The 26869-nt window shown below is 45.5% G+C and overlaps 1 protein-coding gene and 1 non-coding gene across 2 annotated transcripts in view; one reads left to right on the plus strand and one right to left on the minus strand.

The window, feature by feature from the left end:
• Positions 1 to 26869, minus strand: part of LOC126208731 (exostosin-1-like) — a 214515-nt gene that overhangs the window by 169475 nt on the left and 18171 nt on the right. The window lies entirely within an intron of this gene.
• Positions 22963 to 23037, plus strand: Trnas-cga (transfer RNA serine (anticodon CGA)). Its single transcript has one exon. It is a non-coding gene; the product is annotated as a tRNA-Ser (tRNA).

Here is a 26869-nt window from a genome sequence, read left to right on the forward strand (position 1 = left end):
ACACCTCATTCACGGTTTACAATGAAAATAGAAAGCACTTGATGTCCTTTTTGTGTCCACATAACGTCCCTGTATCCGCTTGTAGGCCATGATAACGGACAAAAACTAACACGACAATTCGAATTCTTTAACCTCAGTTTTCACCTTACCGACTATTTGTCATGTCCGTATACTGGTATAATCCCGTATTACAACGTGATTTCCGAGCTGAGTTAAAAAACATCGTCAGTAGAATAGTAGTGATTTGCACCGCGTCTTTTTTCTTCAGCAATTCTTTACTGAACATAATGAGAATTACACATACGAAATAATAGCGTTCACACACTATTTTTCACGTAATCTCCATCCAGTTCTATAGCCTTCCTCCAGCGCGAAAGAAGGGTGTGTATGCCCTGTCGGTACCAATCCTTGTGTTGGTGGCGGAGCCAGTGCTTCACTGTGTGAATCACCTCCCCATCGTCCTCAAAATGTCTTCCACGAATGACATCCTTTAGTGGCGGAAACAAGAGGAAGTCCGAGGGGGCTAGCTCAGCGCTGTATGGTAGATAGAGTAACACTGTCCAATCCAGTTCGTCTTGATCTGCTGCAACGTTTTGAAGCTGAGGGTGAGGTCTTCTTGTATCGGATTGTGGTAGGTGGTGAAGCCGGGGTTCACCATTTTGAGCCTGAAACGAAACGACAGTCGATGGAATGGCGTCATTCCCTCTCCCCACAGAAGAAAAAATTCGAAGTAACTACTTCCGCCGGTGAGGTCCTGATCACAGCCTCCTGGGGCTGCGAAAGTGTGATTCTCATTAATGTGATACCAAGAGGCGGTACCCTTAATTCAGAAGAAAATGTCAACACACTAACAAAACTCAGACGCGATTCTAGCGACTTCGGCGCCACAGCAACCCAGGAGATGTTTCGCTGCAATACGATAATGCTCGGCCCCACACACGTCTGGGGACTTCTCAGCACATCTCAAAACAGGGTTTGACAGTGTTACTCTATCTACCATACAGCGCTGAGCTAGCCCCCTCGGACTTCCTCTTGTTTCCGCCACTGAAGGATGCCATTCGTGGAAGACATTTTGAGGTCGAAGAGGAGGCGATTCGCACAGTGAAGCACTGGCTCCGGCACCAACACAAGGATTGGTACCGACAGGGCATACACACCCTTCTTTCGCGCTGGAGGAAGGCCATAGAACTGGATGGAGATAACGTGAAAAATTGTGTGTGAACGCTATTCTTTCGTATGTGTAATTCTCATTATGTTCAGTAAAGAATTGCTGAAGAAAAAAGACGCGGTGCAAATCACTACTATTCTACTGACGATGTTTTTTAACTCAGCTCGGAAATCACGTTGTAATACGGGATTATACCAGTATACGGACATGACAAATAGTCGGTAAGGTGAAAACTGAGGTTAAAGAATTCGAATTGTCGTGTTAGTTTTTGTCCGTTATCATGGCCTACAAGCAGATACAGGGACGTTATGTGGACACAAAAAGGACATCAAGTGCTTTCTATTTTCATTGTAAACCGTGAATGAGGTGTATAGTTTTAAGTTTTCTCCTTACATTATGTCGTAAGTTTGTCGTGGGTTCTTCCATTTTTGATATTTTAAAACAAATAGAGCATTGTATTTCACTGATGCCGGACTTCTTAAAATACTTCCAGACTAGGGATGGTGGCATTCTGCAATACAACTTATATCCGGTGACAACAGCTTTTTCTTTGCGATTTGTGATCCACAGTTAGACACCGTGGGACCATCTTGCACACACTTTTGAATATCCAAGAGTGCTCACAATTACATCCACACTTCCTTTGCTGATTGAGAGACGTGTAACCTCGTCTGTGATCACCAAAGGACTTCTGAGCAATCTGTCATTGTTTGAAGCACAACTGGAAGGAGCAAACTTTCATTTTCATATTAATCTCATTTTCATGTCAAAGAGTTTTGTGCTACAATTCCTGAAGATGTCAACCTTGACTTTCCGAAAAAAATTATTGGTGACTTGGAGAAATTTTTTCGAGAGATTTTCGTATCGTGACAGAACTGACAGTGACGTTGTTCTGTTGCAGAATCCGTTTGATTGTAATCTGTTAATGTGCCAGGTAAACTACAGTTGGAGTTCACTAATTTGCAAGTAAATGACTTGTTGAAAGAGAGGCATCGAGGAGGGTAACTTATTGAATTTTACCGCTGCTTACCTGATGACTGAAGAAATTTGCCTCTGGTACGGCATCAATGTTTTGAAGAGCTTATGTCTGTGAGCAAACATTTTCAGAAATGAAGTATGTTTTTTCAGCACATCGAACGATATTACCTGACGTACGAGAGTTATTCGGAAAGTAAGGCCCGATCAGATGCAAAATGGAAACCACAGTGAAAATCAAAAATATTTTATTTACAACAAAAAAAATGGTTCAAATGCCTCTGAGCACTATGGGACTCAACTTCTGAGGTCATCAGTCCCCTAGAACTTAGAAATACTTAAACCTAACTAACCTAAGATCACACACATCAATGCCCGAGGCAGGATTCGAACCTGCGACCGTAGCGGTCGCGCGGTTCCAGACTGTATATTTACAACAGTTCGCCAAACATCCCAGCTACTTCTCCACATAGTCGGTGCTCCGATTTAGACATGTATTAACATTCTAATACCCTCGTCGTAGATGGCACCCGCCTGTGCTTTCCGCCAATTCCCTACGCTGATCTGCAGTTCGTTATCTGTGCCAAAGCACTTTCTTCATAGCCAGCGGTTCTTGTGAGCAGAGATGAACATCAGAGGGAGCAAAGTCCGGGCTGTAGGGTGGGTGATCAAACACTTCCCATCGAAAACGCTGCAGGGGCGTCCTCACTTCTCCTGCCCTATGCGACCGGGAATTATCTTGAAGAAGGAAACGCACGGTAAAGTTGCATGAAATCAGGTGAAACGTCGCAATGGGCACCCACATTTGGCGGGAGACACTATTGCTCTAGGAATCTTTACGTGCTCATTGTGTGTTCAGAACTGCAAAAAAGCGACGTGACGCGATCGACAGGCTATACTAGAGACATTGTTGAAAGCTTCATCGGATTTGGATTTGTATCGTTGTTTCCATTTCCGGACTTAAGTTTCCGAATAGCCCTAGTATAGTAGAAACGAATTCTCTTGATTGGCTACAGCAATATCAAACCAAACAGTGGTGATATGTACAAAGCCAAACGTCCGTTTTACAAACCTCACTAACGTTTTCTGCTGTTTAATTCGTACGATTCAGATATGAGCACACTAGACCTGATGTGTGTATCTTTTCGCTATCGTCTCCTTCTGTGATACCTTTTTGGTGAATAAATGGTGGTTGCTTTTGTTTATGCGTTGCACGCCATTGACCCAAGATTAACACGGAATGCTTAACTTAGTTTCTCGTCTTTATTTCCAGAACTTTCGTTCCGGCTTGCAAGTACTGCATAAAACGACGATGCTTGCCGCACACACCATACTGACAGTTATCCGGCTTGTGGCGACAAAAGTTTTGTGATCTCTGCTTTAGAGGATCGAAGAACAGTTCATGCTGAATAATCAACCGAAAACTTCACATCATTACTTGACGGAGGGAAACATGTGAATCAATATAGCACTGCCCGCATTCATCTGACCTCTCGTAAATAACTTTTCTTGTCAAACAAATCCGCCTCCGCAGCTTAGGTCGTCAGACCACGCCTGTGCAGTGGCGCTCGACTCGGAGGTACGCCGGTTCGATTCCCGTGATGTAACATTTTCTCTACCAGTATTTCGTTGACAATGGACGGAGAGACGATGGCATAAAGTTCCTGATCGTCATTCTTCGCGCCACTGTGCTGCATTTAATTCTAAACCTCTCATGAAGCGAGGGCATGCGACACTGTTGCTGGCGATACGTCCGTCCGATGGAGACGTTAGGCTCGGCGATCCCCTTGGTGCTATTCGGTAGTAGCAGGCTATGTGCCGGCACCGGATTTCACCCTCTCCCTTCCCTTCCCTCCATCCATAACAACACAAATATAACACAACACTGCACAAGCATTCATCACAGTCATCCATGAGACACAGCCACACACTTTATACTTCAAAACAGGGCGGAGGAAGGCCTCCACTACGACCTTGCTGAGAATGACGATGAAGAATTCCTGCATCTGCTACCCCTACGCTCATTTCCCGAGTTTGCGTCTGTTTTGACTTAGATGTCAAACAAAAACTGCGTGAACAATGATTTTCATCACCCCAAGAAGCTGGTCAGTTCGTCCGAAACCATGTTTTATTGGTCCCAACATCAGAGTGGGAAAAAAAATATTTCCGTAACAAAGCATGCGAACATGTACATATTTTAAAGACTAATATTTTCAGAAACAATAAAATTATTTGTACTAAACAAGTGTTTCTTTCACGATTTCTGTAAAACACCATATGTCGTCGCATACTTTCGCCATCAAGTTTTCACCTAGTGAAGAACGAAACTGCACTATATGATGGAAACGATTCACTTTACACGGTGTGACTTTGCTTGCAAGTTACATCGTAATATCGTTCCTTCTCGTATTTCTAACATGCACTACAGCCGTAATAACTACAGTAAAAATACATGAAAAGTAGCGTGAGGAAGATCATACGCTCAACTTGTATAGTCTTTTTGCTTTACATAACAAACGTCGAAGGGATGTTGACGTAACTAACGAAACAAATCTGCGGTACGTTAGAGCAGAGACCACGCTGCATTCAGAGTTGCAGCACTGCTGTGAAAGGCACAAGCTCTGCGTTTTAGACGGCAACGCTACCGTTCACTTTATCAAATTCCTCTCTACTGGCGTACAAATTTCCAGCAGAAACTGATCCCATAATTTATGCGCTGGGCATTATATCAAGCAGCAGTTATTGTCAGTGTGCTCGAAACATAGTATCGTAAAATAACTTTGCGGTAAGTGGAAATGTGCAATGCACAGCACGTTGTTTTGTTCCTTTATCATTGGACGGAAACTATGCAGATCTGCAAGCCCTGTTTAGTTGGTTGATTCACATCCAATTCAATAAACTTATTTTCTGCTATTGGTACAAACCAGAGCAGAGCAATAGCAACCCGACACTATAATCATACTCAAAATCTGTCTCTTTCTTGAACTTGACATAACTCATTTATAATGCGATACTCTTCTGTTAAAAGTATTCTTTAATAGGCGACCGGTTTCGGTCAAAGAACCTGTTCTAGCACAGTTTGTGTTAGCAGTAAAAGTTAAGTTGGAATACAATGGCGACTGGAAAGGAGCAAAGTATCAAAAAGCTGACCGTAAACTTACTGGGAGTAAAAATGCTTATATGATATAGAATATGTTAAGCTCCCTTCCCGTTGCATTCCGATATAATTCTTACCGTTAACTCAACCCAAAGTGAAAAATGGTCTCTGACCGAAACTGGTCGCCTACTAAAGAATACTTTTAGCAGTAGCTTACGCTGTTACGTAACGTAATTTCTACAGTTCATCGTATCAGTAGAACACAACCAACAGAAAATCTCTTTCTTGAAGTTATGAATGTGGCTGTTCGTGTGGTGTCTCCCGTGCACCAAGAAAACTAATAACTGAAATATTCGTCTCCTCCTGGGGATCGAACGTGTACGACGCACATGATGTCGCTACACTAATTATCTCTCGATCAGAAAACACATGAATGGTGACCTCGAGTAGATCTCAATTACTAGTACGACCAGAAAATCGCTTTAACCAAGTTCGCCAGCCTCGCTCTGGCTTGCGAGACTAATCAATGCAGTATGTGCTGCTGCACTACTTAAGTTACCTCACCGCACTCGGGAAACTAGTGATCTGACTGCATCGGTAATTATATGCTACATGCTGTCCTAGGCACTTATGAGTCTCCATAAACATTCTCGAATCCCTGGAGGAAAAAGAAAAAAAAAAAAAAAGGTTTAACGATAATAACTCGAAAAGGACCAGATCTTGTACGAAAAAAAATCCATTTTATTGCCACCTGAAGCAAATTTAACCGGGTCGGTTCTTCTACATACTACGCTCTCCAGTCAGCTATAAGCTCTATGACCTAACGAGGAGCAACTGTGGAAAAGTTTCGCTACCCACGATTGAAACAAAATCAAATCTCTCCTGTCGCTGTTTCTACCTTAGCCAACGGTGATAATAATCGTATCGGAATATTTTAAAATACTTCGATGCAGTTGAATCCCAAATCCAGAAGACATTGTACAATCTAACTGCAGTTAGTTTTTGTGTCGTTTGCCTAAATCAATTAAGGCAAATGCTGGGATGATTCCTCTGAAACGTCACGGCCGATTTCCTTCCCCAGTGCGACCTTGTCGTCGAGGGAAAGTAAAATCCATATCTTCTTTCTGTTGTAATTGGCTTCCGCATTAGTAACATTTCTGATAAACAAATATGCAGAAGAATGGGAAAGAAAAATTGGCAATCTCTTATATGACGATCAGTTTGGCTTCAGAAAAGGGGGAGGCAACAGGGCGACAGTTCTAGCGTGCCTAAAACGAGCATAACACGAGATGTAGTCTTTCGGATTTTCTGCTCATTCTTCACAACGAGCAATAAATGAAAGGTTCAGGAGTTGAATAAAAATCAAGGTGAAGAATAGGAGTGGTAAGGCTGGCACTACAAAATTATTATCCTCAGTCGAAGTGAAGAAGAATTGCAAGATCTGTTGAGTGGATTGGACAATAGAATAAGCAAGTACTATGGGTCGAGAGTAAACCGAAGTCACGCGAAAGCAATAAGGAGTAGCAGAAATGAGGTTAGCGATAAAATTAATATCGAAATTGGGGACCACGAAGTGAAGGAATTCTGCAACTTTGGAATGAAAATAACCCATGACAGACGAAGGAAGGACATAAAAAGTTGAGTAGTACAGTCAAAGACAACATTTTTTATCAAAATTAGTCAACTAGTATCATATATCAACCTTATTTTGAGGAAGCAATTTAAGAGAATGTGCCGTAGTTTGGAACACAGCGTTGTACCGAAGTGAATGATGGACTGTTGTAAAACCGAAAAAGAAGAGAATCGGCGGACTTCAGATACGGTGCTGTAGAAGGATGCTCAAAAGTAGGTAGAATGGCAAGATATGAAATGAGGTGGTTTCCAGCAAAGTTACCGACGAGAGGAAAATGTTGAAAACGTTGACAGGAAGAAGGAACAGGATGACAGGTTCTTTGTTAATACATAAATATTTGTACATTGAAAATATTTTCAATAAAGTGATTGTCGGTGACGTAGGGAGTATAACAAAATATAATAAGACTATTTCTAAAAACTTTCTTCTTTCGTCTGTTTGAACACACTAATCAACAAAACTAATTTACGAATAACCGTGCGGCCTTCATAGAAGGCTTGAGCGTAGCTGGGGCAACATATAAGTTTTATTTCATCAAATCTGAAACACGAAAAAAAATATATTTTAAAGTTTTAGGAAACAATTTAGCTTCGTAATTTTTTTACCTCAGTGACACGATCATCACGGCGTAACAGATCAAAGAACCAATAGATGGTGGTGTTACTTTTTTTTTTCATAAGTGGCAGAAGTATTTTCGAAAGTTCACATCAGTGACAGAATAAGAGCCACAGTCTCAAATTTGCGAATACAAACTAACACTGAATTTTACTTGAGTAGATTATATGGATATACTATTTAGTTTTGCTTCCTTTGAAAGGTTTTATTTATAACTGACTCCTTTGTTATTAAAAGCGAATTGACTAAGTTTGCTTTGTGATTTGGGTACCTACTTACTAAGTTTTGATTTTCTTTTGTTTACGAATAAAAAGGCTAGCGAACAGTAGAATCTTTCTCAGTCCACTAGAACGGTTAAGAGTCTGACAACTACAATGTCTCAAGATCGCGAAGTGAAATTTGCTGCAGCTCGAAACAATCAGGCTGTAGGTCGCTACTTCTGAAAGCGAGGCGCGATGTAACTCTGATCGAGAGCGTCGTGCGTAATCTCGATCCTCATTACATAATACACTCCTGGAAATGGAAAAAAGAACACATTGACACCGGTGTGTCAGACCCACCATACTTGCTCCGGACACTGCGAGAGGGCTGTACAAGCAATGATCACATGCACGGCACAGCGGACACACCAGGAACCGCGGTGTTGGCCGTCGAATGGCGCTAGCTGCGCAGCATTTGTGCACCGCCGCCGTCAGTGTCAGCCAGTTTGCCGTGGCATACGGAGCTCCATCGCAGCCTTTAACACTGGTAGCATGCCGCGACAGCGTGGACGTGAACCGTATGTGCAGTTGACGGACTTTGAGCGAGGGCGTATAGTGGGCATGCGGGAGGCCGGGTGGACGTACCGCCGAATTGCTCAACACGTGGGGCGTGAGGTCTCCACAGTACATCGATGTTGTCGCCAGTGGTCGGCGGAAGGTGCATGTGCCCGTCGACCTGGGACCGGACCGCAGCGACGCACGGATGCACGCCAAGACCGTAGGATCCTACGCAGTGCCGTAGGGGACCGCACCGCCACTTCCCAGCAAATTAGGGACACTGTTGCTCCTGGGGTATCGGCGAGGACCATTCGCAACCGTCTCCATGAAGCTGGGCTACGGTCCCGCACACCGTTAGGCCGTCTTCCGCTCACGCCCCAACATCGTGCAGCCCGCCTCCAGTGGTGTCGCGACAGGCGTGAATGGAGGGACGAATGGAGACGTGTCGTCTTCAGCGATGAGAGTCGCTTCTGCCTTGGTGCCAATGATGGTCGTATGCGTGTTTGGCGCCGTGCAGGTGAGCGCCACAATCAGGACTGCATACGACCGAGGCACACAGGGCCAACACCCGGCATCATGGTGTGGGGAGCGATCTCCTACACTGGCCGTACACCACTGGTGATCGTCGAGGAGACACTGAATAGTGCACGGTACATCCAAACCGTCATCGAACCCATCGTTCTACCATTCCTAGACCGGCAAGGGAACTTGCTGTTCCAACAGGACAATGCACGTCCGCATGTATCCCGTGCCACCCAACGTGCTCTAGAAGGTGTAAGTCAACTACCCTGGCCAGCAAGATCTCCGGATCTGTCCCCCATTGAGCATGTTTGGGACTGGATGAAGCGTCGTCTCACGCGGTCTGCACGTCCAGCACGAACGCTGGTCCAACTGAGGCGCCAGGTGGAAATGGCATGGCAAGCCGTTCCACAGGACTACATCCAGCATCTCTACGATCGTCTCCATGGGAGAATAGCAGCCTGCATTGCTGCGAAAGGTGGATATACACTGTACTAGTGCCGACATTGTGCATGCTCTGTTGCCTGTGTCTATGTGCCTGTGGTTCTGTCAGTGTGATCATGTGATGTATCTGACCCCAGGAATGTGTCAATAAAGTTTCCCCTTCCTGGGACAATGAATTCACGGTGTTCTTATTTCAATTTCCAGGAGTGTATAAATAAGTTCTCTGGTCACAGATACCTGTACAAAGCTAAGGCGGGTCTCTAGTCAGAGAATAACTTCCACTGTACTCAAGGGACTATGGAGAGTAAAAACCGAATGGGGAGACAGATATTGCAATATGTCAAACAAATAACTGAGGAAGCTGGGTGCAAGTACTACTCTGAGATGAAGAGAGGAGAGGACGTGGTGGCGGGCCGCATCAAACGTGCCTAATACAATGCTGGATAGAAAACCGCAACACGAAAAAAATAATGTAGAGTTATGAAATTTCAGGAATACATTATCTGCGTAACATACTTAAATGGTCAACATTCCCAGATCACAGGTTAGTGTAAGTGCGGGATAAATCGTTGGTAATGTGAAATGCCGGTACATTAGTAACTGGCGTAACCGACAGAATATTGAATGCAAGCACGCAAGAGAGGATGTATTGTTTGGTGTACGTGCCGGATGTCAGTTTGTGGGATAGAGTTGGTCGGTCAATACAGAGGCAGATAATGCTAGTTGTGGATGATTCTGGAGTTGTCGTACGATGACATGCCATACGTGCTCGACTGGATACAGAACTGGCGATCGTGCAGCCCACGGCAACATGTCGACACTCTGTATAGCACGTTGGGTTACAACAGCGGTATGTGGGCGAGCATTATCCTGTTGGAAAACACGCCCTGGAATGGTGGCAGCGCAATAGATCGAATCGCTAGACCGACGTACAGTGCGTGGGGTGACCACGAGAGTGCTCCCGCTGTCATACGAAATCGCACCCGAGACCATAACTCCAGGTGTCTCGAGCGCAGACAGTTTAGTTGCAGGCCCTCAACTGCCCTCCACCTGATCAACACGTGGCCGTCACTGGCAACGAGGCAAAACCATGTTCCATCAGAAAACACAACAGACCTCCACCCTGGCATCCAATGAAGTTTCGCTCTACAGCACTGGAGTCGCAAATTTCGGTGGTTTGGGGTAATTGGAATGCACAATACAGGGCGTCTGCCTCATAAGTGTCCTGGATGTAACCGATTTGTAGCAGTTCGTTGTGTCCCCGTGGTGCCAACTGCTGCTCAAATTTCTGCTGCAGATGCAGTACGGCGCACCAGAGCTATACGCCGTACACGATGGTCTTCCCCCTCGGTAGTGCCATGTGACCGTCCGGAGCCCGGTGTTCTTGCGCCCGTACATTCTAGTGACCACCACAGCCAGTAATCATGTACAGCCGCTACATTAGTGCCAAGTCTTTCTGCGTTAGAGCAGAAGTAATATCCAGCTTCTCGTGGCCCAGATCTCGTTCATACTGAGTGAGGTGTTGATAATGGCGTCTGTCACCTTACAGGCACTCCTAAGTACCATCAACCCACCACGTCCAATCTCAAAGGTATTGTATGTATGTATTGTATGTTAACCAGGGGCCTAGAAACGACGGAGAGGCTCTGTCCCCTCCGCAGCCGCAGTGGTCCACAACCCCAGGACGACTACCGCAGTCCACCCCTCCGCCGCCCCACACCGAACCCAGGGTTATTGTGCGGTGCAGCCCCCGGTGGACCCCCAGGGAACGTCTCACACCAGACGAGTGTGACCCCTATGTTTGCGTGGTAGAGTAATGGTGGTGTACGCATACGTGGAGAGCTTGTTTGCGCAGCAATCGCCGACGTAGTGTAGATGAGGCGGAATAAGGGAAACCAGCCCGCATTCGCCGTGGCAGATGGAAAACAGCCTAAAAACCATCGACAGACTTGCCGGCACACCGGACCTCGACACAAGTCCGCCGGGCGGATTCGTGCCGGGGCCCAGGCGCTCCTTCCCGCCCGGAAAGGGCTGGCCATCTCAAAGGTAACTAACGCTCACAACTGTTGCAGCGTGTATTTAAAGCAGATCTGATTTGGATCGTCATAGTGGCGCCTCTAGCTCCACTCTTACGTGACTGTCGCGAAATTTGATAAGACGTCGTCTTTCAAATGTAGAATCAGGCCTACCAGCTTTCGTTGATGTCGCACAGCTCCTCTGTACTGTGAGTTTTTACCGTCAGTGTATTTCACCAGGTGAGTTTTTATTTTGTTACCAATACAAATGAATCGTGGCATCGACTATAACTAGGAAAATCAACTATGTACCGCTTTCGTGTAGGTGTACGTTAGATCCATGTTACAAACAGTGGGTTGTCGTAGGAAGAACACCTGTGATTTCTACTCTTGTACAGGTACCTGAAGGTAGAGGGACAGGGTGGTGGTGGGGGTAAGGAGCCCGCTGGCGCCAGCTGGTGCCCAAGGCGGCTGGCAGAGCAGACAGGGGCTGCAGCCGCCGCCAGCGCGCCAAGCCGGCGTCAAACGGCGGCTCAACCGGGATTACGGCGCGCCCGCGGCTCCCAGCGTCGCGGCGCCTCTCCTCGTCGCCTCCCGCCCCATCCCGTTACAGCTGCCGACTCTGACACGCCGCGGGCCTCCACGTCGAGCAAGCAGCAGGCTAACAGTCACTAAAATTACCGCAGTGTTTCTGATTTTCCTCAAATGATACGACACGCTGTAAGACGTGTATATTTCTTATGTCTATTGTCAAACCACAATTTACGAAAGATGTTTATATTTTATTAATAGGATTAAGTAGGAATAATTAATATTTGTCATTTTGGTAATAATTGTGGTAGCACGGAATGTCTGTACCAAAGTATTGTTGGCGGGAGAGACCGCACATTGACATAATTTTAAAAAGCGGGAGAGACCGCGTATGGATACATTTTAAGAAAAGAGCGGGAAAGACCGCGCAGTGGTACATTTTGTAATGGTAGCAGGGATTGTCTGCACCAGAAAGCACTGTTGGCGGAAGAGACAGCACGTTACCGTTCGTAAGAAGTCAGTAGTAAGCGAGATGTGAAGCGAGTCGGTAGCAGGTCCGAAGCGAGAGGTTGAGAGGAGCGGTGTGCCTGCCAGCCACCAGCTATGATTTACAAGAGATTATAAACTGATGTACAGAGACATCAGCTAACTATTATCATAAGAGGAACTAATATTATTGAATTTTGTTGTTGTTGAGACACTCAAGACTACTGAAGGTATGTTTGCGCAATGCTAGTTGTAAGATTATCGTAAAAAGTAAGTCCTATTTGAACGTTTGTAAAATCATTGCATTACCAACAGTAAATATTTGAAGAATCGTTTTCAGAATATAATTAATTTTTGCCAGCAATATTGCAGTACTGATTATAATCCACCCCAAAAACCATCAACGTAAAACTTTGCAAAATTTTATTGTTGTCAAGAAAAAGTTTAACTATGAATTACGTAACTTCAGTCAAATTAATTAGAGAATAACGTCAGCTTTGTTATTAAAGAATAACGTCAGCTTTGGTAATAAATACAGCCACTTATTATGACAGCCCACCAGCAGCTAATAGAGAGTAGTAAAACAGAGTAAGTATATTCACGTCGCAGTTCGATGTAGCAGTCAGATGGCGATCTAGTAACAGTAAAAAAGGTAAGGAACAGTTTTGGGTTATTTCAGGTAAAGGACTGAGGGCCACGACGACGACACATTCTATGTTTCATCCAAATAATCAGCAAATCACTTTTAATAAGCAGCATTTAAATTTGTATGCGAAGAATGCACTTTCTAAGTCGTGGTTTTTGTGACCCTTCTTCTTTGGGTCATCCATCTTTCGACAGGTCTGTTGCGGCCCACAACGGATTCCGCTCCTCTGCCAATCTCTCCATCTGAGACCAGACCTTGCACCCAACATCGTTAATTATTTGTTCGACGTTTCCCAACTTCCGTTTACCCGTAAAGTTTTTACAATCTACAGTTCCCTCGAGTACCACGAAAGTTATTCCCTGACGTCTTAACAGATGTCCTTGCACTCTGTCCCTTCTTCTTGTCAATGTCATCCACATGCTCCTCTCCTCGGTGATTCTGCGGAGAACCACCTCATTTCTTATTTTATCGGTGCACCTAACTTTCAGCATCTTACTGAGCCGTGGCGGCTTCCGCAAGGCCACGCGCGTGATCCTACTGGCGCCACTTCTGCCCGTTCCATCGACTCTGGCCCTCGTCGTATGATCTTTGCTGGGTTACGTGTTCCCTCCTGAGGTTGTGTGGTGGTGAGTGGTGTGTTGGACACGGAGCTGGACGGTTGAGCCTGACTACTCGGCCTCCTGGCAATTGTAGCGAGTCAACACCGTTGACCGTTGGTCCATGGGGGACGGCGTTTTCCTGCAGCGTTCATCGTTGCGACCGGCGAGTTTTGTGGGCAAGGAGCGGCTCTCGTCGCGTGCAACCTGGTAACGACGAGCATAAGTCAACTGTGGTGTGCTAAATACGCACAGATGTATTAAGCAACTCATTAGCAGCCACGAGCAACAGGGCAGTGTGGTGAGCGTACTGTAAGACCTTCAGTACACACACCATCAGATTATTTGACCGGTCGCTCTAACGAAGTAGGCGAGTGTCAGCAATATCTCTCGTGGTCTTATCGTGGCATGTTGATCTTATGCCGTTAGGTCAGACGATAGAAATGCCACTTGCACGCTTAGAGTAGCAGATTGACGGTGACCAACTTTAAACAGAACTTGATTAATTTTCACACACATTTATTAAAATAATAACAAGCATAAAAATTACTTAACTTGGTTCTGGATGCTATTTACAATTGACAATTTGAAGTTCCTTTGGAATTGGTACGTTAATCTGATTCTCACATGTATCTCTGATCCTTGACAAAAGTGTCTATACATTTATCTTCATGGCTATGTACAGGAATATGGTAATCTTATTGGGCGCAGACTGAAACTTGACTACAGACTGGTACAGACAAATGTAGAACTCGTACAGACTGGTGCAGACTAATGCAGACTGGTACTGACTGGTGCAGACAAATGCCGACTGACTAACCGGAGGTCTGTACACTCGTTATAATACCTCGCGCGTTTATGTATCACTGTGCGAGTGTGATTCGCGAGGAGAAAAGGTTCTACGTTAGCAGCAATCTCATTGGCTGCGTTACATATTAATACGCGGATCGGCGGAAGCACAATTTGGTCCGTCTCTATGGCAGCGCCATCTCGTAGTGCGAAGACGGACGAGCGCTGCCCCTGCGCTGTTGTGCTTAGCGGGGCGCGCTCTAGTGGGAAAGTTGTGTACGCGCTGACTACGCGGAACTATGCACACAACAGACAGTATTATCCGGTGCCTACCTGGAGTCCTGAAGCTATTGGCCTCCTTGGAATTTGTTTGAAATTATCTACGAAGATTGTTTAGTAAGTACTGTACTTGAAGATTGTATGGGGTTGCGTGTCTCAATCTGGAGGTTTCTGTATATATCAAGCTAGTATTTTGCAATGTTAATTTTGTACTTGAAATCATGGTTTGTTATTTTTATTTGATGCTACCGATTGTAATTTCTGTTTATTGTAGACCTCATGCCCCTCTCTGGTGCGCGTTATCGGATTTGTTGTACTTGGACACACTCTTACTGCGTGTCGAGGAGCCCTTCGGGCTATAGGTGTGTAGTTTAACAGGCCATCTCTCATTTGGTGCGTGTCCCAATTACCATGTCTATTAGCCCCTAAGTAATACCAGTGAAGATATACCTTTACCTTTTAAATCTTGTTCGAATTATTATGTAATTACTCTTTTAGATGATCTTGTACATTGCTTCTTTTTGCTGGAAAGGTTAACTTGCAGTGTTATGAGCGGGCCGCTCCCAGACTGAAGTTTTAATAGTTCAGTCTTTAATAGCCCGTTAAGTATTACTTTGTATGCTAATTTTTATCCAAGTTACTTTACTGTTTGTTGTTTGGTATACGTTGACGGCTTTGTATCGGCAGCAGGTTGAGCGTTGCTTTCTGCTAGCCCGGGCGACTTTCGCGTCATGACGCGAGGCAAAAGTACTTGCTGGTCACACGCGATTGTGCCGATCTCACGCTACAGCCTCAAGCTGAGTAGTTTGTTGTTATTCTTTTGGTATCATGCCACGGCGGGGTGACAGAATTTCTGTCACTGTAAGGTCCTTGTAGCGTGTGATGAAATTCTTTGGGCAAACTGAAAACTGAGTTTCTTGATTACTTTAAAAAAATTGAGTTATCATTTTAATTGTATTTTAGGGGTCCGGTGGTTTAAGTAACTCACGTAATTTATGTGGGACAGGTTTGAGGCCAATTAGTGAAGGAGTACTTTGGGATGCCTTTGGACAGCTTGGCCGTACTTGTCTATATGAGAGCACAATTCCAGTCGAGATGTACGCTTTAAAAATGTCTTTTAATTTAGGTTTGTTGAACTTATATTCAAGTTCTGTTGTCGAATTAGCCACAGTTGTGATCTAGCTGCGGGGGCATAATGCCGCCGCAGATTTATTTAATTAATTAACTGTTTGCAATCGGGCCACCACTGTGTTGCACAGTTGACAAAAAAATGGTTCAAATGGCTCTGAGCACTATGGGACTTAACATCTATGGTCATCAGTCCCCTAGAACTTAGAACTACTTAAACCTACCTAACCTAAGGACATCAAACAACACCCACTCATCACGAGGCAGAGAAAATCCCTGACCCCGCCGGGAATCGAACCCGGGAACCCGGGCGCGGGAAGCGAGAACGCTACCGCACGACCACGAGCTGCGGACTGCACAGTTGACATTTTTGGGTACTATTTGTAATTTCATGTATGATGCTAATGTCGTTATACATTGTGAATATAATTTAAAGATCTTAACTATATGTATGTATGTATGTATGTCGCAAGAATCTTCGAAACTGTAGTTGGCTCTTGACAGAGTTCTTATTAAATAAAAATATTTGTTTGCGAATGATAAATGACGCTCCGAACTGAGCCACCCTTCTACAAGTTTTCCTTAAATTAATCTCGATTCATGTTCTCGGTCTCACTTTCTACACCTACAGCACGTAGGTGTATAAATTTCTACTTTTTCGGTTTAACGACAATACATGATTCACTCCCATACAAGGTTATGCTGCGAACGTATATTCTCAGCAATCTCTCCCTCAAATTGAGATCGATATTTGATACCAATAGACTTCTTTTGAGCAAGGATGTTCTCCTTGGCTAAGCTAGTTAGCTTTTTATAACATCCCCGCTTCACCCGCGATTTGTTATTTTCCTTCCAAAGTAGAAGAATTCCATCACTTCGTCCACATGGTCCTAATGCTACTGTTGCCTACACGTTTTCATTTTATGGATCTCTACCATCTTAATTCTTCTCTGACCGCTTTTATTATGCAAAGTAGTGTTTGCCAATGAGCTTCCTTTTACACGAAAATAGCATGTGGTTTTCATCAGTGTCCAAATTTAAGCGCTATCCTACGCCAGGCCTTCAACAGAAATAAAGTACAGCCGCAAGAAACCGATCTTACCACAGCCTAGCACAACTGCTTCGGTTGTTCTACATGGCTGTGAGACATGGAGTATCCGGAAACAGGACTTCCATAAGCTCCTTTGAGAGAAAAGTGCTTCGGAAGATCTTTGGTCCAGTTCTGGATGCAGATACAGGGGAATGGAGGATCAGATACAACCAAGAGCTTGAGGAACTATACCCGCAGCCCAACATAGCAGGAACTGTCAAAGCCAAACGAATGCAGTGGGCCGGCCATGTGGCCCGGATGGAGGATCACAGGTGGCCTCGGAAGCTCCTGGATTTCACACCTACAGGAAAGAGACCGCCAGGGAGACCCAAGAAGCGTGGGAGGCATGGACTCCATGAAGATTTAAGCCAAGTCTCAGTAGAAGTAAACGGATGGCGGATAGCAGCAATGGACAGGATACAGTGGAGGAGGAAACTTGTAGATGCGTGCGGTCCACTGGGCCTGATCACGTAGTAGTAGTAGCCACTCCGTAATACTCGATGGTGTATGGAACGATAGTAACTCCGAAGTTACAAAGAACCTACTGTAGAAGACTTCTGTGCCAAGCATGTTGTCATGCGAGACAGCAGTGATCGCTGACGAGGAAACTGAAAGAAAGATACAGTACTGCAAAACCGAAACAGAGGAGAGGGTAAGGAATGAACACACAACGCAAGAGATAGGAGCAGATACGACAGCTGCAAAGTGGATACAAAGAAAAGAAATGGACTGATATGGCCGTGAAATGTATGGGTGGTAATGGAATACCTTCTAAGGCGTTGGAATGGAAGCCACGAGGAAGACAGAAAACGGGTAGACGTAAGAAAGGTTGATGTGCGAGAAATGATGTCGCAATGCAGCGCAGACGGTTGGGAGAGAATATCTACGCAGATAAAGAGGCATGGTCAATGATGCTCTACAAAGACTGTGAAAAAAAAAGTACAGTCCGTAATTGTAAGTACATTACGTGCACTTACTACGTTAGCACGTAGCTGTTCAAATGGCCAGGCACGTTGAAGAAAACTGGAAGGTTCGGGTTCAATGTGCGATAAGGACGCGCTCATTAACGAAGGAACACCCATTACAAAGAAACTTACTGTACTGCCACGGCAGTAGTAATGTATGTGAACAGAATGCGGTATGACAGTGAAATAACTGCGACACTGCCTGTGACTTGCTGCCGGCTGTCGAGGCAGTAGGCATTGGACGTGAGAGGCGACCGGAGGCTGTGGCGTCAGACAGAGGGCAGGGCAGGGGGCACGGAGCACGGCGGGCAGCCAGGCAGCCGTGGAGCGTGCGCGGCGGTGCTCTCGCATTCATGAATTCAGCGCTCGAGTTGCCGCCGCTTCCTGCAGGAAACGCGCGGGAAGCAATTTTCAATTCACTCCAGTCAATCTAACTTTGAATCGCTGCTGTTAATTGCGTAATGCCAGGGGAGCCGCGGAGGAAAGCCGCCGTGTAAATTCATTTTTCCGGACACGACTCGCGGGATTCGTTTGGCGGTTTCTTGGGCTTCATTTGCTTTTATGCGCCGCGTTAAGGTGCTGCCTAAACAAACACTACGAATACTGGTGCGTCGTGAGTCTGCGGTGCGGTACAGCAGTTCTACGTGGAGTCGTTCGTCTTTTCACACCCAAATGTTGACTCAAATGTTGCCTTCGGAACGTTCAAGAAGAGAGGGTTGTGGCGATATGTCAAAACCGACACTGTGCTTTTCGCTGCCACTACGGGAAATTTAGGTTGCAGTAAATAAGATTCCATATGGGCTCTCGGTACTAAGATTTCTGGTGCCATGTCCCAAGCAGATCTGCCGGCTGCTGCTTTATACTTTACCAAGTGGCTTCAGTTGTTAATGTTAAGATTACTGTAAATGGAGGATTAATCTTCCAGTAGTGGAAGCCATTAACCAATATCAGTTCCATTTAATTGGTAACATTATTAATAAGGGACAGTGTGGCAAGTATGACGTTTTATTTGCTGCATCAACACATCACAAAATAACTATACTGCCTGACAAAAAAAGTGAAGCACCCATAACGCACGGTCGATTTACATGTACACAGACACAGCACAGGAGTATATGTAAATGATTAGAGTTGAAATTGTCTGTGAGACGTAGAATAGCCACCAGGGAGCATATGTTTTATTCGTGTATAACATTCTTACCAGGCCTGACGAGGTATATAAGGGGTGTGATTAACATCGGATACTGAGTGATCACTGTGAAGGACACGGAGATGCTGCGTATTCGCACGAGACAGCGTTATCAGCACCCGACGAATTTGAAAGGGGCCCCACTGTGGGTCTCCATAGGGCTGGCTGGTCGATTTTTGCAATATTTAGATTTGTGGGGCATTTAGATCGAACAATAGCCCAATGTTTGACGCGTGGGAACAACGCATTTTGATAAAATATCGACATATCGATGCTTCTTTCCAATAAATTTCGATGTATCGATAACGAAGGGGCAACATCGAGAGCCGATATTTTACATTGCATTTTTTCGAAATTTTCGATAAATAATTGAAGCTGTTCTTTTGAAACTGTAGTAGAAAATAATTTTACTTTCCCTGTGTGAAGGAGTCTTGCTACTTCTTGAGCTTTCATGTTCACTCCTCCTATTTGACTGTGTGAAGCGAGTATAGATGGCACAAAGTAGTCCGATTGCATTGGTGGGTGGCTGTGTTAATGGAATAACAAGATATCCGATGTGAAGAAACAGCACACCAGTTGCGTTAAAAGACAATTTCCAGCGCAACTAGTGTGCTACTTCTTCACATCGGCATTCTTCAGAAACAGCTGCTGAAACTGATGAAGAAAAATCGAAACGACAAGTTTGGACTTTGCAGAGGGTGGAGACAGGTGAGGGGAAATGCCGACGTAATCGGTACTCGGCGCTACCAACAGAAACTGCAACGTTTAACTTCACCTCGCATTTTTGACACTACAGCTGCTAAGTCGCTGGCGTTTGCAAAAACGAAAAAATAGAGAAGTCGGCATGAAGTATTCCGGACGAATCCGATATGTGACGAAATCGAACGACGGACCCATCGGACACCTTTTATTGTGACACTTACCGCTAATTACCATTGTTAGCAAAGTGTTTATCGCCAAGCGTTAACGTGCATCGTTTTCCTTTCAATTCTTGCTCTCAGGCGGATAAGCAAACTGCTAGCTTGTTGATGTACAGTATATCCAATATACATAAATACTTAAATATACAGGTCTAAAACTGGCAGTATATTTACGATGTACAGCCAATATTCTTTTTGGCTGGTCTGTCAATATTTATTCCGTCGATATATCGATAATTTTTTCCATATCTCTAGAGCCGATAATGATATTTCTTTAGATATGGATGTATCGGATTTCCATGTTTTTAAAAATATCATCAGTTCTAAATGAAAGAGGTGGCAAACATACTCGTCGTGCAGGTATCCGGTCGACCACGTCTGACCACCACACGGTAGGATTTCTGTACCGTGCACCAAGCACATGGTAACACCTCCACATTTCAGTCTGCCAACTGAGGACAAGTAATGGACTCCCTGTAACATTTTGTGTGATTCCGCAGCATTGGTCGGAGACCAACAGCAGCTGGACTAGTGAAGTACTGTCGCTTACAAATGCTGCCGCCAAAATCATAATACAAATGGCCGCGTTTGCCGTGGTGCGGTGACCAGGAAGGTCGGACTCCCGCGACATTATCGCGGTGCTATTTTTCAACAAGACAACGTTCGTCCGCACATGACACTTGTCTTAATGAGGTACTCCCACGACCTGCAAGATGCCCAAATCTGTCTCTGACAGAAAATGTGCGTGAAAAATTCAAATGTCAACTCCATCACAGTGCCATCATTCACGACATCAAGAACCAGTTAAAACAGTTGTGGACCAGAAAGCATGCAACAACTCTATGACGCCATTTCCAGCAGAACAGTGAATTAAGTTCTTTGTAAATTTGATTCCATTTTGTAATCATTGAAATATTGTCACATGCCCTATCAACCTGTGACGTTTCATTTTGTGTCCTCTCCTGCCGTGTGCTTCAGTTTTTTGGTCAGGCATTGTATATGACGTTTCAGCTGTTGGAATGTAAGTCAAAGAAATCTCTTTGATAATATATTGTAAGCTACAAAAACCGTTTTCTCGATGTTGGGAGGTGGTCTTGAGAACAGTAATCACCCCTCACTCACGCAACCCATTCCCCAGCAGGATGAAATAAATAACCGTATTAATCATCGAACATCTGCACGAAATCTCCAAATCCGTGACCCACAATAGTTGGCCTCCTCCAGCAAAAGACGCAGCAACAGAGCGATAAACTCGCTTATTGGAGGGGTTACCGTTAGGTTAGTAGCGCCACAGTACAAACTTGTGACCACACTGGAGTAGGTTTCCCGTCACGGATCACCGAGCCACTTGTCCCAGCACTTCCGCATGACGGGAGATTATCCTTGAAAAGCTGTGACATTTCAAGTGCAGCAACAGCGGCAGCAGCTCCAACGTTATCTACCGTGATGAGCGCCTGGGAAGCAGGCAGCCCCCGCGACGCGTGTGCTGTGCGGTGACCTTACGCGGCGACCACAGGCGGAGGCTGCGGCGGCGCCGACTGCGGTTCCTTTTATCCGGCCCGCAGGCTCCAGGCTGCACAAACACAGATAAAGGCGCCGGCCTCCCCCCAGTAAGCCGCCATCGCTCACAGTGGAGGCGGACGCGGAGGAAAAGCCAAGTGAGACGGCGCGGTGTGGGACAGGACGAGATTAGAAGAGACGAGACGGGTCGGGCCTTTGTCTGCCGACACCAGCCAGGCCGGGCGAGGCAGCCGGGGCAATACGGCAACGAGGGTCAGCACGCGATTGTTTCGCAGCACGTAGTCGTATCTCGCAGGCAATAGCAGACCCCGAGGCGAAGATTCGCTATTGTCTTCTCTCACTACGCGGGTTTCTTCTCACAGGGGAAACGATGCGCCGCATTAACCACTGGTAGTTCTCAAAGTACGGTGGTACCTCGCTTAATCTAAAGTGGAACGGCCACATCAAACAAACAGGAGGAAAACAGAAGACTCCAGACTGAGATTCACTGGAGAATCTTACGAAATGTAATTCATCCACGAAATAAGTATCTTACAAAACACCTGTAGGGCGATTCATCAGTCTGCAACCCTTGCGAAGTAGGGTTAATAGAAGAGGTAAAGAAGAATAGATTAAGAGCAGCACGTTTGGTTCTGTGACCGTTTATTCGGCGCGAGGGAGTTGTGGAGACGCTCAACAAACTCCAGTGGTACACGCTACACGAGACGTGTTCTGCACCAAGGAGAGGTTTAATGTTGAAAATCTGTGTGATCGTACTACTTTGTCCTACATACCAAGCCGAGAATATCAAATTAGATCTCACACTATGCTTTACCGAAATTGTGGAACAGAAGACGGAGGAGAAAGATAGCGGCCGGCCGCGGTGGTCTAGCGGTTCTAGGCGCTCAGTCCGGAACCGCGCGACTGCTACGATCGCAGGTTCGAATCCTGCCTCGGGCCTTAGGTTAGTTAGGTTTAAGTAGTTCTAAGTTCTAGGGGACTGATGACCACAGATGTTAAGTCCCATAGTGCTCAGAGCCATTTGAACCATTTTTGAGAAAGATAGCGGTACCATAAATACCCTCCACCACATACCGTAATGTGGCTTGCTGAGTGTAGATGTAGATCCCACTCTAATTAATGAATATTTCTGATTAACTCGGTTCGTGAAACTTTCCTCACAGATTAAAACCGTGTGCCGGACCGAGACTCGAACTCGGGACCTTTGCCTTTTACGGGCAAGTGCTCTACCAAATGAGCTACCCAATCACGACTCACGCCCCGTCCTCACAGCTTTCTTCTGCCAGGACCTCGTCTCCTACTTTCCAAACTATACAGAAGCTCTCCTGCGAAAGGCAAAGGTCCCGAGTTCGAGTCTCGGTCCGGCACACAGTTTTAATCTGCCAGGAAAGTTTCATATCAGCGCATACTCCACTGCAGAGTGAAAATCTCACTCTGGAGACATCCCCCAGGCTGTGGCTAAGCCATGTCTCCGCAATATCCTTTCTACCAGGAGTGCTAGTTCTGCAAGGTTCGCAGAAGAGCTTCTGTAAAGTTTGGAAGGTAGGAGACGACGTGGTACTGGCAGAAGTAAAGCTGTAAGGACGGGGCGTGAGTCGTGCTTGGGTAGCTCAGTTGGTAGAGCACTTGCCCGCGAAAGGCAAAGGTCCCGAGTTCGAATCTCGGTCCGGCAAACAGTTTTAATCTGCCAGGAAAGTTTCATACCAGCGCACACTCCGCTACAGAGTGAAAATCTCATTCTGGGAACTCGGATCGCTTTTTCTTAAGTGCAGTAACTGTATGGTATTCCATATTCCGAAACCAACACAAGGCAACAGTCGACTACGACATTCATGAAACTGAAACTGAGCCAACTCTCATACACGGACCACCGCACGGTGTCAGTTAACAAGTAACCATCGGGTTGTAGAACACTGTTTTATCTATGTCTGTTGTGTAAAATCACACAAAAAAGGAAAGTAGGTGGTATTATTCACGACCAAAAGAATACAGTGCACAGGATGGATAAAGAAGAGCTGTTGAAAAACTTTGTTATTGAATTTGGCGTAAGAACTTCATTCGAGAGGAATTTTCTATGATCAGTCATTTGGAAGGCTACTAGCTTAGTTTACACATTCAGTAATAACAGTGGTGACACTGGCGACCTGTCTGAGTTCGCTGAAGCATTCCTGGGTGCTCGAACATAGGTGTTAATGACGTACGGTAAACGACTTGCTGCGAAATGACAATTACTGCATGCCTTGTGATGACGAAATTATCGCTGTTTGCTCGTCTGTAGATAATGAAGATCGGTTCCTGAATTATATAAAGTCAAATACTGGAAGGACGATAGTGATAATGGATTAGCTGATGAAGTCTGTGCTCAGTGTGAAGATGTTATTGACACACACACGCACACACACACACACACACACACACACACACACACACACACACACGCACACAGAGGGGTCATTCCATGGTTACGTAACATTTGAACGACTGACATTCAAGTATTTAGACACACGATTTGCCAGTAAACAAAGAAACGCTACACAGAACAATGGTTTACTTGGAACGCCAGGCGCAAACAATTTCCGGTGAACTAGTCCTGGTGAAACACCCCCGCGACTGTGCTGCGCGTAAACGTTGTACCAATATGACTCAAATATATTTACTGATTATTTCAGCGTATAAAAGTCGCTATGTTCTTTTTTTAAAATATTTGTTCATAATTTATGAGAAAGTAATGTATAAATTGCGTTAAGTGCAAGCCTCTTAATTTGGGCTCTTTTTTTTTTTTTTAAAAAAAAACAAAGGAGTAATCACACACACACACACACACACACACACACACACACACACACACACACACACGCACACACACACACACACACTCGTCTACAGTTTCCAATATCAGAACACAGAAGCACCAGAACACTGAACTGCACAATTTCAGAGAAATAGCTATCTTTAACCAATTTTTTCCTTGCTTACCTTCTATTTCTTCACACACAAGTGTAATATTACATGAAAGAACTATAATAATTTAAGAGACTTTACTATCGGTTTTATTTTCTCTTTGCGCGGACTATCTAGTGACAGGCGTGATAGGGACCACTTGCGGCTATTCCGTGATCATGATATATAGCATGCTGCAAATATTCCTCTATGAATAGCATCTCTCGCAGTTCGATAATGTTCCGCTTCGATACACAAGTATTCCGCGAATGTAGCATCTTACCTGTTAGTGATATCGGGTGAATCTGTTTCCGATCATCCATAGAGCTACATCATAATTAGATACCGCCGTGAGCATACGCGTGAGTGCAGAAGCATCTGGTGAATATTTCGCCACTGTGCTCTCCGGCTTACGCATGGTTCCCTTTGTTCAACGGATTTCCAGGTGCGGTCTTTACCATGATTTTGTATAACGTCTTGTTATAAAGCTGCGAGGTGTTTGATATACTGGCGAATGTGCTGGTATTCGTTGCTACGAGTACTAGTGGTGCTAGGTTCGTTTGTCTGGAGCTTGTTAAGAGAGTACGAAGAAGGTATGTGCTCTGACGATGTATTTCTTTTCTGATCCGCTGATGAAGAGCGTCGTGCAATGGCATCGAGATCTGCCGCCCCTTAGAGGGAGACAGAGTGAGTGCCGTGAACTGTAAGGATGTTGCCACAGGGAAGAAACCAACTTAATGCTCGATGGATATTCACCTTAAGCTTCAGGGAGCGGAAGTACTTCGGCCATGTAGTACATTTTGCTTGCGACGTATGCACGAATTATTTGCACCGTTAGGCAGGAGGTTGAGATTCTGTCTCAGTAAAATTTCAGAGTGGCCCTGATGCGCCTCAGGTTTCCGCCCAATTTTTAGTTACCATGCGACCAGATGTGACCTCCCAGAAGACACGGAGAGAGCCGTGCGCCGGCCGCTGTGGCCGAGCGGTTCTGGGCGCTTCAGTCGGGAGCCGCGCGATAGCTACGGTCGCAGGTTCGAATCCTGCCTCGGTCTTTAGGTTAGTTAGGTTTAAGTAGTTCTAAGTTCTAGGGGACTGATGACCTCAGATGTTAAGTCCCATAGTGCTCAGAGTCATTTGAACCATTTTGAGAACCGTGCGACATCTATTGCTCGGACCAAGCCGCCACTAAGGGGACGTATGGTCGTCTTCATGCTGTTGATTTTTGATAATCCAGGTGACTTATGGTCTCCCCCCCCCCCCCCCCCACTAGTTTGGATAAACGAGTTTCCGCTGTAGTCACATTAAAAAGGGCGTAAGGCAGCAGTGCACGTACCTTGAAGCTAAGTTTAATTGTGCTCCATCTTTCACAGATTAAAACAAGTGGTCCTTCTCTCCAATATAACATAGTTCATCTCTACCGGTTGTTGGGAGCCACCTCGTTCAGTCTGTAGCCAGAGAAGAGCTTTCGAAGCGACAGCTGCTGTCCAGCGGCATATTTGTGAAATATGCTTCCGGTGCTTTTCACCCTTTGGTCCAGCTCTTCCGGACTTCCCCTAATTTCTGCCGTGTCAGTTCTCTCTACTAATTATGATACGCTCTGTATACAAATTTGCCATCTCATCTTGGCGCACCAAGCTGCCGCTTGTGTCTCTTAGGTCTTGAGCTGATCCTGGAGGTACCCCGCCCCCATTCCATTCGAACAAAAAACAAACTGTCAAAGTATTTCTGACGGACCTCCTATATACGGAAATCTTAGCAGCAAAACAGCAGGGCAAGCACGGACGACAACACCACCAGGCAGTTATTTAGCGAGAAAGAAATTCTAAATTCGATACTCCAGCAAAATGAGTTCATTATTGACTCGTCTCTTTGTTCAGCGATGAGAGACATCCGCATCCGAGGGACTCCGAAAATCTGCTTTATTTATCCGCCGACGCTGCCTTCCATTCAGTACGTGTGTAGGTGGGGTGGGGGGTGGAAGGCACTCGTATTTAGTATTAACACGGAATGGAGTTGGAGCACCGGCTTGTTTGCGACCAGGCGCCGGAGACATGAATTTATATTGTCTCATTATTCGACGGGGGATTTGTGATTTATGACCCGCAGACGTAGCAAGGAGGTCGATGCGAAATATAAAAAGAGGAATCGGTCGCGGCGGTGAGTTGAGGGTAGTGGTAGGAGGGGGAAGGCACCCCGCGGGAGATAGCTGATACACATCGGCAAACGATAGCTCATCATATTGGAAACCCATTAAGTCTTTTCTATCAGGTTCCACTTTATGCGCCACTGGTTTCTTGTTCGCCGCAACTTAACTGACGCAATAATATCCGAATTTCTCCCCCTTTTCCCCCTTGACCTTTTTCTCCCCCACCCCTCAGACGTCGCGGAAGCTCCCCATTCGCTGCCAGTTTTTCCTTCTCTCTCTCTCTCTCTCTCTCTCTCTCTCTCTCTCTCTCTCTCTCTTCTCTTTCTCTCCCTCCCTCTTTTTGTCTCTGGTAGGGAGGAGGCGATGTAACGTTATTAGAGCGAAAATTTACCCTCCCTTAACGGCCCTAATTTAGAGGC

The sequence above is a fragment of the Schistocerca nitens genome, chromosome 1, assembly GCF_023898315.1.
Source record: "Schistocerca nitens isolate TAMUIC-IGC-003100 chromosome 1, iqSchNite1.1, whole genome shotgun sequence".
Taxonomy (NCBI): Eukaryota; Metazoa; Arthropoda; class Insecta; order Orthoptera; family Acrididae; genus Schistocerca; species Schistocerca nitens.